Here is a 15,294-nt window from a genome sequence, read left to right as displayed (position 1 = left end):
GTATTTATTTATAACACAAGCAAAAAGGGGAGGGGTGGAGAGAGAGAATCCCAAGCAGGCTCTGTGCTGTCAGTTCAGAGCCCTATGTGGACTTGAACTTATGAACCATGAGATCATGATCTGAGCTGAAACTGAGTCAGACACTTAACCAATTGAGCCACACAGGCACCCCGTTCGTTTTCATTTCTGAATAAATAATTTTTATTGTAGGGTATAAATTTATTCATTCTACTCTTGACAATTTTTCTAGTTTTCAACTATTGCAAATAATAAGGGAAATAACTGCGTGCCATTTCATGAACATGTATGTGCATTTCTGTTGGCTGTGTCTGGGTTTCATTGCTGGAATTGTTGGGTCGTTGTACACTAGAGGTAGAGAATAGAGGTAGGATGAAACCCTCTGGATGGGTAATTCTCTTCATCTGGTTGAGTGTTACTCCTGTGGAGGATGCCTATGATAAGCATTGAGATGAATCACCAAGATTGATATGCCAAGATTCACATGGTCATTACCACTGGCTCATCCAAATGCCTCTTCTGCAGGTTTCCTTATCTTTGTCTTCCATACTTGTACCTTCTGAGCCCCAGCCAACCAACTTAACCAGTTACCACTGTGTGGCAGTCTATATGTGGTTACCTTAGGTTTCTTCCATTGCCATTCAGAAAGGATGTAGGGTGTGCCCAAAGGGAAAGTTTCTTCTTAGCATTGTTCCTTCAGGGATGTCCCTGAATGGGCATGTAGTCAGGCAGTAGTGCATGCTGGCTTGCAATGGCATACTGTGTTGACCAATTTATGGATCATACTTGATTGTTAAAATATCCTCTATCAGCTGGTCATAGGAAACCTTCCTGGGAAGACCAAAATATGATTTTTGAATGTTAAAACACCCTTGCATTTCTGTGATGTCTCATGTAGGCATGTTATGCAATCTTTTTAATGTCTTGCTATATTTGGTGCTAGTGTTATTAAAGGAATTTTGTTTATAAGGAATATTGGTCTATGGTTCTTTTTTCCCCACTTTGTTATGTCTTCTCTGGATTTGGTATCAGGGGAACAGAATGAGTTGGGAAAGGTCTCCTCTATCATCTGAAAGTTTTTATGTAGGATTATATTTCTCCTTTGAAAGAAATTCCATTTTTTCCCCATGGTTCTTCCATTTTCTGTTTCATTTCTGCTTTGACTTTTACTGTGTTTGATTTGCTTTTTCTAGCTTCTTAAAGTAGCTATTATTTTAGATCTTTGTCTTTTGTAATAGAAGTGCTTAATGCCAGAAACTGCTATAAAGTTTATATGTTGAGAGAGAGAGAGAGAGTGAGAGAGAGGACGAAGAGTAGGGAAGGGGTGGAGATAGAGGGAGAGAGAGAATCCCAAGCAGGCTCCGTACTGTTAGCACAGAGCCTGATGCAGGCTCACACCCATGAACCGTGAGATCATGACCTGAGGCAGAACCAAGCATCGGACACTTAACTAATTGGGCCACCCAGGCACCCACAGAAACAACTTTTTAAGTGTTCTTCAGGTGCAGCCCATATATTTTGAAGTGTGTCCATTTTTTAGGTTATTTTTTAATGCCCCTTTATTTATATTAATTTGGATCCAATAACAGTGATTTTCTCAGCTTTTGTTTTCCTCTGAATATCTTTAACTTTAGGCATATTTTCATATCATATGATAAGCTCTTTTCTTTTTTGATAAGCTCTTTTCAGATGTACAATTCAGTGTTTGGTATTTGTCACAAGTTGTGCAACTATCCCCATTAAAAACTTTTACAACATCTTATTATTCAATATTCCTACATACATTTACTGTAATTCCCATATCCTTTTCTACCCCCACTCCCTGTTTCAGGCAAACATTAATTTCTGTCCTTAACACTTCTCTTTTCTGGACTTTTTATATAAATGGAATCGTGATATTTGGTCTCTTATATCTGGCTTCTTTCACTGAGTAAAATGTTTTTGAGCTACATCCATATCATAGTGTGTATCAGTAGTTCATCCTTTCTTATTGCTTAATAGTATTTCATTGAATAAATATACATATTTCTAAGTTTTGACTGTTAGGATTAATGCTGCTAAAAATATATATGTACAAACCTTTATGTGAATGTGTTCATTTCTCTTGGATATATACCTAAGAGTGGAATTACTGGGTCTTTTGGTAAAGTCATGTTTAATGTTTAAAAAATCCAAACTGTTTTTCAAAGTGACTGTACCACTTTTATATTCCTATTGACTATATGGAGGTTTTGCTGATTCTCTGTATCCTTATATCCTTGTCAATATGTTGTGTCTTTCTTTAAAATCCACCCACCCCGCACTGGCAACCACTGTTTCTCTCCATTTAAGGTCTTTTTTTTTTTTTAATTCACTTTGGCTTAATCTCTGACCTATTTCACTTAGCATTATAGCCTCTAGGTCCATTTGTGTTGTGTACCTGGGAAGATTCCTGCCTTTTTTTTTCTTGAGTGACTGATATTTCATTGCGGATACATGTACCAGATTTTCTTCATCCATTCGTCTATGGATGGACTGTTGGGTTGCTTCCATTTCTTGGCTATTATAAATCATGCTGAAATAAACATAGGAGTGCATGTATCTTTTTCAAATTAGCGTTTTAATTTTCTTTGGGTAAATACCTGGTACTGAAATCATTGGATCATATGGTAATTCTGTTTTTAATGTAAGAAACCTACATACTATTTTCCCTAGTAGTGGAACCAATTTACATACCCTTCAACAGTGCATGAGGGTTCCTTTTTCTCCACATCCTTGTTTACACTTGTTATTTATTCCGATTTTGATGTTAGCTGACAGATGTGAGGTAATATCTCATTGTGATTTTAATTTGCATTTCCCAGCTGATTAGTGATGTTGATCATCTTTTCGTGTGTTGGCCATCTGTATGTAGAAAAACTCTATTCAAGTCCTCCACTCATTTGTAATTTGATTGTTTGTTTTTTGGTGTTGAGTTATAGAAGTCCTTTACATATTTAGGTTATTAGCCCCTATCAGATATGTCATTTATAAATATTTTCTCCCGTTCAGTAAATAGGCGGTGGTCTGCTTTGTGATGGTTTCCTTTGCTGTGCAAAAGCTTTTTATTTTGGGGTAGTCCTAGTAGTTTAATTTTGCTTTTGTTGCCCTTGCCCAAGGTGACCTATCTAGAAAAATATTTCTATGGCTGATATCAAAGAAATTACTGCCTATGTTTTCTTCAAGGGGTTTTATGGTTTCAAAGTTTCACATTTGGGTCCTTAATCCATTTTGAGTTTATTTTTCTGTATGGTGTAAGAAAATGACCCAGTTTTATTATTTTTCATGTAGCTCTCCAGTTTTCCCAGCACCGTTTGTTGAAGAGACTGTCTTTTCCCCATTATATATTCTTGCCTTCTGCATTGTAGATTCATTGAACATATAAGTGTGGGTCTGTTTCTGGGCTCTCTATTCTGTTTCATTGATCTGTGTGTTTGTTTTTGTGCCAATACCATACTGTTTTAATTACTATAGTTTTGTAGCATACATTGAAATCTAGGATTATAATACTCCAGCTTTGTTCTTTCTGAAGATTGCTTTGGCTATTTGGGGTCTTTTGTGGTTCCATACACATTTTAGGATTATTTATTCTAGTTATGTAAAAAATGTTGATTATTTTGATAGGGATTGCAGTAAATCCATAGGCCGCTTTAGGTAGTATGAACATTTTAACCATGTTGGCTCTTCTAATCCATGAGCATGGAACATCTTTCCATTTGTTTGTGTCTTCAATTTCTTCCATCAACATTTTATAGTTTTTGGAATATAGGTCTTTCACCTCCTTGGTTAAGTTTATTCCTAGGTATTTTTGGTACAATTGTAAGTGGGATTGTTTTCTTAATTACCCTGTGCTATTTCATTATTAGTGTATAGTAATTAAGTAGATTTCTATATATTTTGTATCCTGTGACTTTACTGAATTCATTTAACAGTTCTAGTAGTTTTTTTTCCTGGAGTCTTTAGGGGTTTCTTACACACATTTTAATATAATCTGCAAATAGTAAAGTTTTACTTCTTCATTACCAATTTGGATGCTTTTTCTTTTTCTTGTCTAAATGCTGTGCACAGACTTCTATGTCAAATAAAAATGGTGAGAGTGACCATCCTTGTTCATGATCTTAGAGGAAAGGGTCCCAGTTTTCACCACTGAGTATGATGTTAGCTGTGCATGTTTCATATATGGCCTTTATTATGTTGAGGTGTGTTCATTCTACATCGACTTTGTGGAACATTTTTTATCATGAATGATGTACTTTATCAAATGTTTTTTCTGAATCTGTTGAGATTTTCTCTTCTTAATGTGGTATATCATTTTGAATATATTTATGAATATTGAGCTACCTTTGCATATCTGGAATAAATTGCACTTGATGTGAATGATTTTGTTTAATGTATTATATTTGGTTTGCTAATATTTTGTTGAGGAATTTTTTATGTTTATCACAGATATTGACCTGTAGTTTTCTTTTTTTGTAGTGTTTGTGTTTGGTTTGGTCTCAGGGTAATGTTGCCCTGCTAGAATGAATTTAAAAGCTTTCTTCCTCTTCTGTTTTTTTGGAATATTTGAGAGGAATGGGTACTGATTCTTCTTTAAATTTAAATCCTTTAAATCATTTAAATGTTTAGTAGAATTCACCTGTGAAGCTGTCTGGTCCTGGATTTTGTTTGTTGGGAGATTTTTTGACTACTGATTCTATTTCATTGCTAGTAACTGGTCTGTTCAAATTTACTGTTGCTTCCTGATTCAATTTTGGAAGGTTATGCTTCTAGGAATCTATCCATTTCTTCTAGGTTGTCCAATTTGTTGGCATAATAGTCTTACCTTTTATTTCTGTGGTGTAGTTTGTTATTTCTCCATTTATCATTTCATTTGAATTCTCTTTTTTCTTGATGAGTCTGGCTAAAGATTTATCAGTTTTGCTTATATTTTCAAAGAACCATCTCTTGGTTCTTCATCTGTCATTTTCATTCTTGCCATCCTAGTGGATGTGAAAATGTATCTTTTGGTTTTAGTTTGCATTTCACTAATGATATTGAGTATTTTCCATGTGCTTCTTAGCCATTTGTATATCTTCCTTAAATAAAAGTTTTCAAAAATTGTTACCATTAATATTTTTTTTGTCTCTTTCTTGTTGAGTAGTAAGAGTTTGTTTCTGGATACAGGCCCCTTATCCTGTATATGGTTTATAAATATTTTCCCCCACTTTGGGTTGTCTTTTCACTTTGATCTCCCTTTGAAACACAAATTATTTAATTTTGATGGAGTTCAGTGTGTATCCATATTTTTGTTGCTTTTGCATTTGCTTTTGGTGTCATACATAGGAAGTCATTACCTAATCCAAGATGGCGAATATTTATAAAAGTTTTTCCTAAGAGTTTTAAAATCTTAACTTATATTTAGGTCTCTGATCTATTTTGAGTTAATTTTTGTATGTGGTATGAGGTGGGATATAGCTTTATTTTTTTGCAGGTGGATTTCCAGTTTTTACATCACCATTTATTTTTATTTATTTTTTCAATATATGAAATTTATTGTCAAATTGGTTTCCATACAACACCCAGTGCCCATCCCAAAAGGTGCCCTCCTCAATACCCATCACCCACCCTCCCCTCCCTCCCACCCCCCATCAACCCTCAGTTCTCAGTTTTTAAGAGTCTCTTATGCTTTGGCTCTCTATCACTCTAACCTCTTTTTTTTTTTCCTTGCCCTCCCCCATGGGTTTCTGTTAAGTTTCTCAGGATCCACATAAGAGTGAAACCATATGGTATCTGTCTTTCTCTGTGTGGCTTATTTCACTTAGCATAACACTCTCCAGTTCCATCCATGTTGCTACTAAGGACCGTATTTCATTCTCTCATTGCCACGCAGTACTCCATTGTGTATATAAACCACAATTTCTTTATCCATTCATCAGTTGATGGACATTTAGGCTCTTTCCATAATTTGGCTATTGTTGAGAGTGCTGCTGTAAACATTGGGATACAAGTGCCCCTATGGATCAGTACTCCTGTATCCCTTGGGTAAATTCCTAGCAGTGCTATTGCTGGGTGATAGGGTAGGTCTATTTTTAATTTTCTGAGGAACCTCTACACTGTTTTCCAGAGTGGCTGCACCAATTTGCATTCCCACCAACAGTGCAAGAGGGTTCCCATTTCTCCACATCCTCTCCAGCATCTATAGTCTCCTGATTTGTTCATTTTGGCGACTCTGACCGGCCTGAGGTGATATCTGAGTGCGGTTTTGATTTGTATTTCCCTGATGAGGAGCGACGTTGAGCATCTTTTCATGTGCCTGTTGGCCATCCAGATGTCTTCTTTAGAGAAGTGTCTATTCATGTTTTCTGCCCATTTCTTCACTGGGTTATTTGTTTTTTGGGTGTGGAGTTTGGTGAGCTCTTTATAGATTTTGGATACTAGCCCTTTGTCCGATATGTCATTTGCAAATATCTTTTCCCATTCCGTTGGTTGCCTTTTAGTTTTGTTGGTTGTTTCCTTTGCTGTGCAGAAGCCTTTTATCTTCATAAGGTCCCAGTAGTTCATTTTTGCTTTTAATTCCCTTGCCTTTGGGGATGTGTCAAATAAGAAATTGCTACGGCTGAGGTCAGAGAGGTCTTTTCCTGCTTTCTCCTCTAGGGTTTTGATGGTTTCCTGTCTCACATTCAAGTCCTTTATCCATTTTAAGTTTATTTTTGTGAATGGTGTGAGAAAGTGGTCTAGTTTCAATCTTCTGCATGTTGCTGTCCAGTTCTCCCAGCACCATTTGTTAAAGAGACTTTTTTCCATTGGATGTTCTTTTCTGCTTTGTCAAAGATGAGTTGGCCATATGTTTGTGGGTCTAGTTCTGGGGTTTCTATTCTATTCCATTGGTCTATGTGTCTGTTTTTGTGCCAATACCATGCTGTCTTGATGATGACAGCTTTGTAGTAGAGGCTAAAGCCTGGGATTGTGATGCCTCCTACTTTGGTCTTCTTCTTCAAAATTACTTTGGCTATTCGGGGCCTTTTGTGGTTCCATATGAATTTTAGGATTGCTTGTTCTAGCTTTGAGAAGAATGCTGGTGCAATTTTGATTGGGATTGCATTGAATGTGTAGATAGCTTTGGGTAGTATTGACATTTTGACAATATTTATTCTTCCAATCCACGAGCATGGACTGTTTTTCCATTTCTTTATATCTTCTTCAATTTCCTTCATAAGCTTTCTATAGTTTTCAGCATACAGATCTTTTACATCTTTGGTTAGATTTATCCCTAGGTAATTTATTCTTCTTGGCATCACCATTTATTTTAAAAGGCTATTCTGTGTTCACTGAGTTGTTGTGGAACCTTTGGCAAAATCACTTGACCCAAAATGATTTATTTATGGACTCTTAATACTCTTCCGTTGATCTATGGGACTAGTCTCTTGCCTGTACTTCACTGTTGTGATTACTATAGCTTTGGAATATTTTTGAAATCAAAGGGTAAGTTCTCTCTCTCTCTTTTTTTCCGGATTGCTTTTGCTGTTTTGGGTCTATTACATTTCCACATGAATGTGAGGATCATTTTTTATTTCTAAAAAAAACAAAACTAGATTTTACAGCAGTTGATTCAATCTATAGATTCTTTAGGGGAGACTTGGTATCTTAACAATATTGAATCTTCCAATCCATGAACAGGGAATATCTGTGTGTTTATCTTTAATTTCCATCTACAATGTTTGTAAGTTTTAGTGCACAAGTCTTGAAACTCTTACTCTTTATTTCTAGATATTTTCTTCCTTTGTTGCATGAAATATATTGTTGATTTAATTCTCTAATTCATTGTTTACCGGAATACAATTGATTTTGAATTTTAACCTTGTATTCTGTAACCTTTCTGTACTTGTTTATTCTAATTTATATGTGTATGAGTATAGTTCTTTGGATTTTCTGCATATAGAATGTTGTATGCAAGTAAAATTTAAGTTTTCCCTTTCCATTTGGATCCTTTCCCTCTTTTTTTTCTTGGCAGAGAGTACTCCAGTATAACGTTGAAAAGTGGTGAAAGCAGGCATCCATGTCTCATCCATGTTAGGAGAAAGGCCTTCTGTCTTACACCATTAAGTATGATATTTGTGATAGGTGTTTTAACCTTTAATCAGGTTGAGGAAGATATTTTCTAGTCCAAGTTTGAGAGTTTTTATCATTAATGTCTACTTTAATAATTTCTCTTGGTTATCTGTCGCTTTTTCCTCTTTCTTCCCTGGTTTTTAATTACAGGGAAGACACTGTGTATGTATATTGTAGTTTTGGATTATGTTATCCTCTTAAGATTTAAAATTTTTGTTCTGGTAGGTGGTTAAATTGCTAATGGATCACTTGGATTTTATCAAGATCTAGTTTAAGGGCACATCTATTTAATTTTGTTTTCATGCTTTTTGTATCTTCTATGGCATAACTTTTCTGGGGTCTCTGCTGAATGCCTGGGTTGTTTTTCCAGGGTGCTTCTATTCTGGCTTGGCCCAAACTGCAAAATCTCCCAAGCACTCTGTTGCCTCCAGAATCTCTTCTCAGCTTTCAACCTCTTAACATAGCTACACTAACTATGGAGTCTTGCCCTGTAGCTTTGTGGACTAGGAGTTCACTGAGGACCTAGAGAATTACCATGCAGGCTTCTGAGTTTCATCCTCTGTGGCTCTAACTGTGGCACACAAATCCCAGTTGCTATAAATAGCCTTGACCTTTGATTTCTGCATCCTTAATTCAGTAAAACTGCTCCATGCTTGACCTCACTTCCTGCCCATGGTTCAAATAATTTTGGACGAATCACGATGTTACCTTTCTCAAGGATTGTAGCCCTTCCATGGGTGCTGTGCAACACCTGCAAACAGTTTTATATGTTCTCTAGGTTTTGTGTCCAGTTGTTTATCATAGGGCAGTTACTTTTGCAGCCAAGACTTCCCTAGTTTGTCATTAAACTTCTACCATTCAATAAGGAAGCACTTGGAGGTAATACAGGCAATCATTTGGATTCTGGGAATAGTCTTCTCATCTCTTGTTTAATTTCTACCCTAGTTCTCTAGTAGAAGCTGGATCAGGCGCCTCAGTCAATATATACAACTCTTCTTCTTTGTTCAGTGCATGAGGAACCCAAAGTGGCTCTTTTTCCCATGTTATTTTTTTCCATGTTATTTTAATAGGATTTTGAGAGACAGAAAAAACACATGTGTTACAAGCATTCGTGTTCCCTCCTGTCATTGTGCGTATTGCCTGTAGTACTTTGTTTTCATCACTCATTTCTAGATAAACTGACAGAGAGGATTTTAGTTTCTGAATTTGGCCACAACACTATCTCCTGTCTCCATACTCTTTTCAAAGAGTATGGAGAAGTGATGGTGCTTGATTTGTGAGGTACATATTAGGCTATGTACCTCTGACTTGTTCACTAGAATAGTTATGCTTAATGCTGCATTGCCATGTAAGTAATCCAATTACCTTGAGGCCTCCATGCTTTGAGGGAACTGAAGCTACATGAACAGGTTATGTTTACATCCTTTTTTTTTTTTTTTTTTTGATAGTTCCAGTGTAGGACCATTTGAGTCTCCCTAGATAAGGCCCAGACATTGTGGAACACAGATAAGCCAACTTTTCGATGTTTTCTCCAAATTTCTGTCTCATAGAATCTGTGACATAATATTATTATTTTTATCACTGGGTTTCAGAATAAGTTGTTACATGGAAATAAATAATAAATGGAATAGACTTTGGTACCAGACATGAGATGTTGCTATAACTTTTGGACTGAAGAGTGGGCAGAAACTGGAAGGAAGCCTGAAGGTCCTCAAGGAGGCTGTCAGTGAGGGCTTTAAGGAAGTTGAGGAAAATGTTGAAAGCTGGAGGAAAGGAGACTGGAAATCTTTGTTATATATATTAAAGAAAATCTAGCAAAATTGCCACTGCCATAGTATGGAAAACATGAAAATCTATCTAATGAACTGAGGATTTAGTTTCCAAGCAATTTGGAAATTCAAGAGATTTCCAAGCAATTACTGCATGTGTTCTGATTCTTAGTTTTGAATGAGTGTGCCTATAGAAGTTGTTCTATGCTTGCCCCACAGTGGTATGTTGGATGTGTGTGGGCTAACATGCCACTTTGTTTCATAGGTCTTCAGATCAAGAGGATTGTCCTTGGGGAACTACTTCTGGGAGCCTAATCTACACTTGGACCTGATTTAGATGATGAGGTCTGAGACTGTTCTGATGCCATAATGGATTGAGACTTTGGAGGTCTTGGGGGAGGGTGTAGTATATTCTACATATGGGAATGATATGAACTGGGGCCAGAGGGCAAACTGCGTCACACTTTATTATCCAAAGATTGTCTCGGTAATATTTTCTAAGCTTTCATCTACTTTGACTTAGCTGTTCCCATCAAGAAGGGGAATATAATTATCCTTCCCTTGGATCTGTGCAGGCTTATGAGTGCTGTGACCAAAGCATAGAGTAGAAGTGATGCTGTGTGATCTTAAAAAGGTAGTTCACAAACAGTAACGTAGCTTTCACCTTATTTTCTGGAGCACTTGTACCTGGTGTCTTGGACCATCATGCAAGAAATCCAAATACCACATCCAGGTTGTGAGGAAACCCAAGCCATGTGGGGAGGCAATGTGTAGGGCTTCCTGTCAACAGTTCCAGACCCCAACCATTTGAGTTTTCCTTGCTGAAGCCATGGGCATTGTACAGAGACAAGCCAGCTCCATCATGTTCATATCCAAATTCCTAAGCTTCAGGACCCATAAACTTAATAGAATAGTTGTGTTTTATACACTAAGCCTTGAGGTAGTAACTGGAACAACTGGATAACTTATAAACCATGTTATAAAGAATCCTCAGCGCTCTTGGTGTATAGTAAGAGTAGAGGCCTGGTAATGAGTAAAGTGAATTTCAGTGAAAAAGTCTGACACATTTTATCTGCCTAATGGCTTGCTTATTCATTTATTTGGTTTTGGGATGCTAAGTCCTTTGGCTGTCTGAATTCCAGAGAGTAGATGTGCCACTGTACTAGTTTATTTGTAAACGTTCCGTTTAGTTTGCATTGTGTTCTACTTGATTTAAAACTCAATAAATATGATTCCTTCAATTTGCCTCAATATTTTACACATAGATTTGAGATGAATACATATTAAATATTTTGTCAACTTTTTCGAGGGCATTATTCATGAGTTTTAAAAAATGAAAATGGCTTATAGATGACCTAGGATATAGGTAATTATATATTAATGTTAACCTCTTTTATTAATAAGGGTTAAAGTCTATATTTTAAGGGACTTTATTCGTGATCTATATATACATAACTTGAATACTTTTAGGAGATGAAGATAAAAGCAAGTTTTTCTAGCAGATAAGAAAATGTTTCCATAATTTGAGGGTTTTACTGCCATCTAGTGGCATTCATTTCTGTGGTTTTAAATTCCTTTTAGCTTTATTTCTACTCCTCTTTTAGGATTATTTTCTCAATACTTAAGACTTTTTTTTTAAAGGAAAAATATATTTCAGCTGCCTAAAGAGACGACAGATTTTTTTGAAGAAACATTGTATTCTACAGAAGCCTCACATACATATGTATATATATATATATATAAATTTAATATAAATGAATAAATATGACCATGTTATTCATTCTTAGGTATGTTTTTTTTTTTCCTGCACTTTATTTTCATTTGCTTGGGTTCCCCTTATTTTTCCATCCATAGAATTTCTGACTCCTGCCCCAAGGTAGGTCATAAGTCTAGGTTTTCTTCATGTGCATATAATTCAGTGAATGAATATAATTATGTAAACAAACACAATGTACATGCTTTTGTTATGTTTTAGAAAAAAGATCACGTGTAATTTTCTGCATGTTACTTTTCTTGCTTAGCACATCAAAAACCTAAGTAATGCAGTTCTGTTAAATGGGTGCGTGATTTTAAAAAGTACAGATGTATTTTAATTTTGTTTCAGCAACTTCTCTTTTGATAGACATTTTTTTGCCACCTTGAATATGACTGTGATACATATCTGTGGATGTATATCATTATATAGGGGTAACTTTGTTTCTCTGAGATAGCTTTTTAGTAGTGAGATTGCTGGGTGAAATAACATATTTTTAATCGAATACATGTTTGAATAGATGTTACTATATTGCTTTTAAAAACTGTGTGTGAGAATACCTTTTTCCCTACATTACCATTAATACATTTTATAGTATTTTAAACATTTCTGCCTGTATTAGAAGGTCAAATGATTAATTTCCTGATTACTAGAGAATTTGAACAACTTTACATGTGTGTTGATCCTGAATTTTTCTGAGTTTTCTGACTTTAATGCTTGCACTTTGTATATTGTAAGATGTTAACCCCTTGTTTATCACCTCAGTTTACACATATTTTGTACACAAGCCAACAAAGTTTTAACACTTCATACAATTAAACAGGTGTATCTGTTTTAGGCACTGAATTTCCTAGGCATGTAATTAAAGTCTCTCTCACACATGGATTGTATATTCCAAGTTCCTTCCCTGCCTTTTTTTCACTTTGCAAAGTTTTTATTGTTTGAGTTTTAAGTTTAAATCTTAATCCATCTGGAGTTATTAAACTTTTCAAAATTGAAAGATAACATATACACAGCAAAGTACAGTATTAAAGGATTATCCCAAAGTAAACAGACCCATGTAATCAGCCAGTCACTGAGAATAATTTGTATTTTTTTTTTAAAGTTTGTTTATTTTGAGAGAGAGCACACACGCATGTGTTGGCTCTTGTGGGGGAGGGGCAGAGAGAGCTGGACAGAGAGACAATCTCAAGCAGGCTCTGTGCTGTCATTGCAGAGCCCAAAGCGGGACTCGATCCCACAAACTAGGACATCATGACCTGAGCCCAAACCAGGAGTCAGATGCTTAAACAAGTTACTCAGGTGCCCCTCTTGTCTCTTTGTAATTAGTAAAACTGCATTATCCTCGATATCCTTGTCATGCTATCTATGATCATTGCCTTGCTGGTTTTCTTCCTATTTTTGCCTCCTAAGCTGGATCCCTAAGCATTACGGTTCAGTTTTTTTGCTCATTGACCTTAATATAAATTAATACAATATGTATTTTTTATGTTCAGTATCTTCTTAACATTTCATTGGTGAGTGTCATCTACGTTGTGGGGTGCAGCGGTTTCCTTGCTGTGTGGTTCCATTGTATGAATGTGTAATTATTCCACTGTTGATGGATATTTGGATTTCTGTTTCAGTGAATGGCTGCACGGAATATGGCTGTGAACATTCTTGAACATTACTCTTGATGCTTTTGTGCATATATTTCAGTTGGATATATATTTCAGAGAGAAACTGATGGCTCATAGAACATGTAGATTTCTAGCTTCAGTAGGTCAGCAATTATTGTCCCAGAAGTTTTCCAAAGTCATTGTCCCAGTTTATTCTTCCACTAGTGAGTAAGAATTCCATTTCACATCTTCACCAACACTTAGCATGGCCTTTATGGGTGGTTACAGGTATCTGACTGTAGTTTTGTTTTCCATTTCTGATAAAGTAGAACAACTTTTCATATGCCCAGTGGTCACTAAATTAAGAATTGTTCATTGTTCTTTCTGGGCCACTTTCTTATTAGGCAGACATTTTCTTACTGATTTGCAGGAATTCTTTATATATTTTGAATCATGCCCTTTGTCTTCCACTTTTGGTCATCCTTTTCTTTTTTAACTTCTTATGGTTGTACATATTTTATGATTATTGCAAGCTCTTAATTCTACATTTATTTTCCTTTATATTTAGTGCTTTTTGTGTCCTGTTGAAGAAATCTTAAAATATCCCAAATTAATGAAAAAGTTTCCCAGAAGAATTTTATTGAGTTCAATTTACAATTCACTTAAAATTTTTGATGTTAGTTATGGGAAAGTGGTCAATGTTCACTTTTTACATATAGAAATTCATTTGACTTCATAGCATTTATTGAAAAAGGCTGTACATGCTCTGTTGAACTGATAAATCCTCTTGAACATAAATCACGTGTTTACTATCCTGGATGTGTTTCTGGACTTGGTGTTTCTTTCATTGACAATACCATAAAGTTAAGGACCCTACTGTATTTAATTACTGTAACCTTACACTAAATCTTGAAAGCTGCCTGTATTCACTAGCTTTTTAAAGATTGCCTTAGCCCTTGTTGGCTTTTGCATTTCCATAAACATTTTAATGATAGCTTTTTAATCTTTTCTTTTTTAAAATAAATTTTTTTTTAACATTTATTCATTTTTGAGAGGCAGAGACAGAACATGAACAGGGGTAGGGCAGAGAGGGAGACACAGAACCTGAAGCAGGCTCCAGGCTCTGAGCTGTCAGCACAAAACCCCGTGTGGGGCCCAAACCCAGGAACCTGGAGATCATGACCCGAGCCGAAGTGGGATGCACCCGACTGAGCCACCCAGACGCCCCTAGCTTTTTAATTTTCTATAAAAGTAAACTGTTGTGATATTTATTGAAATTGCATTCAATCTCTAGATCATTTAGAGAAGAATTACAGCTTCATAATATTTAATTTTCAAGTCTGTGAATATGGTATGTTCTTAAACTTAGCTTCTTTAAAATCTTCTAAAAATATTTTATAATTTTCATAAGAATCTTGTACATCTTTAAATAGACATTTCTAGGTGCATTTCATATATTAAGTGTTATAATTTTTAAGGTTTTTTTCTGTAGAAGATATTTGTCTTTTCTCCCCCATTTTAAATATTTCATCATTCCTTTTTATAAGTGTGGACTCGTGGATATTTACTTCATACTGTAGGTTATATTCCAGTGATGTGTACTTTATTATTCTAATTGTTCTGGCTTTGGCTGTTGAACCCTCTTTCACTTGCCTCTTGTGTTCCTTTGACATAATCCCATTGTTTTGTTCTTAAGCACTTGTTTATTTATTTATTTATCTTTAAAAGTTATTTATTTATTTACAACCAAGTTAGTTAGCATATAGTGCAATAATGATTTCAGGAGTAGATTCCAGTGATTCATCTCCTGTGTATAACACCCAGTGCTCTTTCCAACAAGTGTCCTCCCTAATTCCCCTTACTCATAGCCCATCCCCCCACGCACAACCCCTTCAGCAACCCTCAGTTTGTTTTCTGTATTTAAGAGTCTCTTATGTTTTGTCCCCCTCCTCGTTTTTATATTATTTTTGCTTCTGTTCCCTTATGTTCATCTGTTTTGTATCTTAAACTCCTCTTGGGTGAAGTCATATGATACTTTTTCCGTCTAATT

At 35.6% G+C, this 15,294-nt stretch overlaps 1 protein-coding gene across 2 annotated transcripts in view; it reads left to right on the top strand.

Moving 5' to 3' along the window:
- The window catches only part of TDRD15 (tudor domain containing 15), a 688,321-nt gene that overhangs the window by 16,171 nt on the left and 656,856 nt on the right, over positions 1–15,294 (top strand). Inside the window, exon 3 of one of the 2 annotated variants that reach the window (XM_053201184.1) lies at positions 10,159–10,238. The gene's annotated coding sequence lies outside the window, so the exon portion shown is untranslated. Of the gene's footprint in view, positions 1–10,158; positions 13,096–15,294 lie in introns of those variants that run through there. The other variant, XM_027033272.2, reaches the window with a different exon arrangement.

Source organism: Acinonyx jubatus, chromosome A3 (assembly GCF_027475565.1).
Source record: "Acinonyx jubatus isolate Ajub_Pintada_27869175 chromosome A3, VMU_Ajub_asm_v1.0, whole genome shotgun sequence".
NCBI classification, from domain to species: domain Eukaryota; kingdom Metazoa; phylum Chordata; class Mammalia; order Carnivora; family Felidae; genus Acinonyx; species Acinonyx jubatus.
Note: the sequence above shows the minus strand (reverse complement) of the source record. Positions and strands in the feature narration are given on the sequence as shown.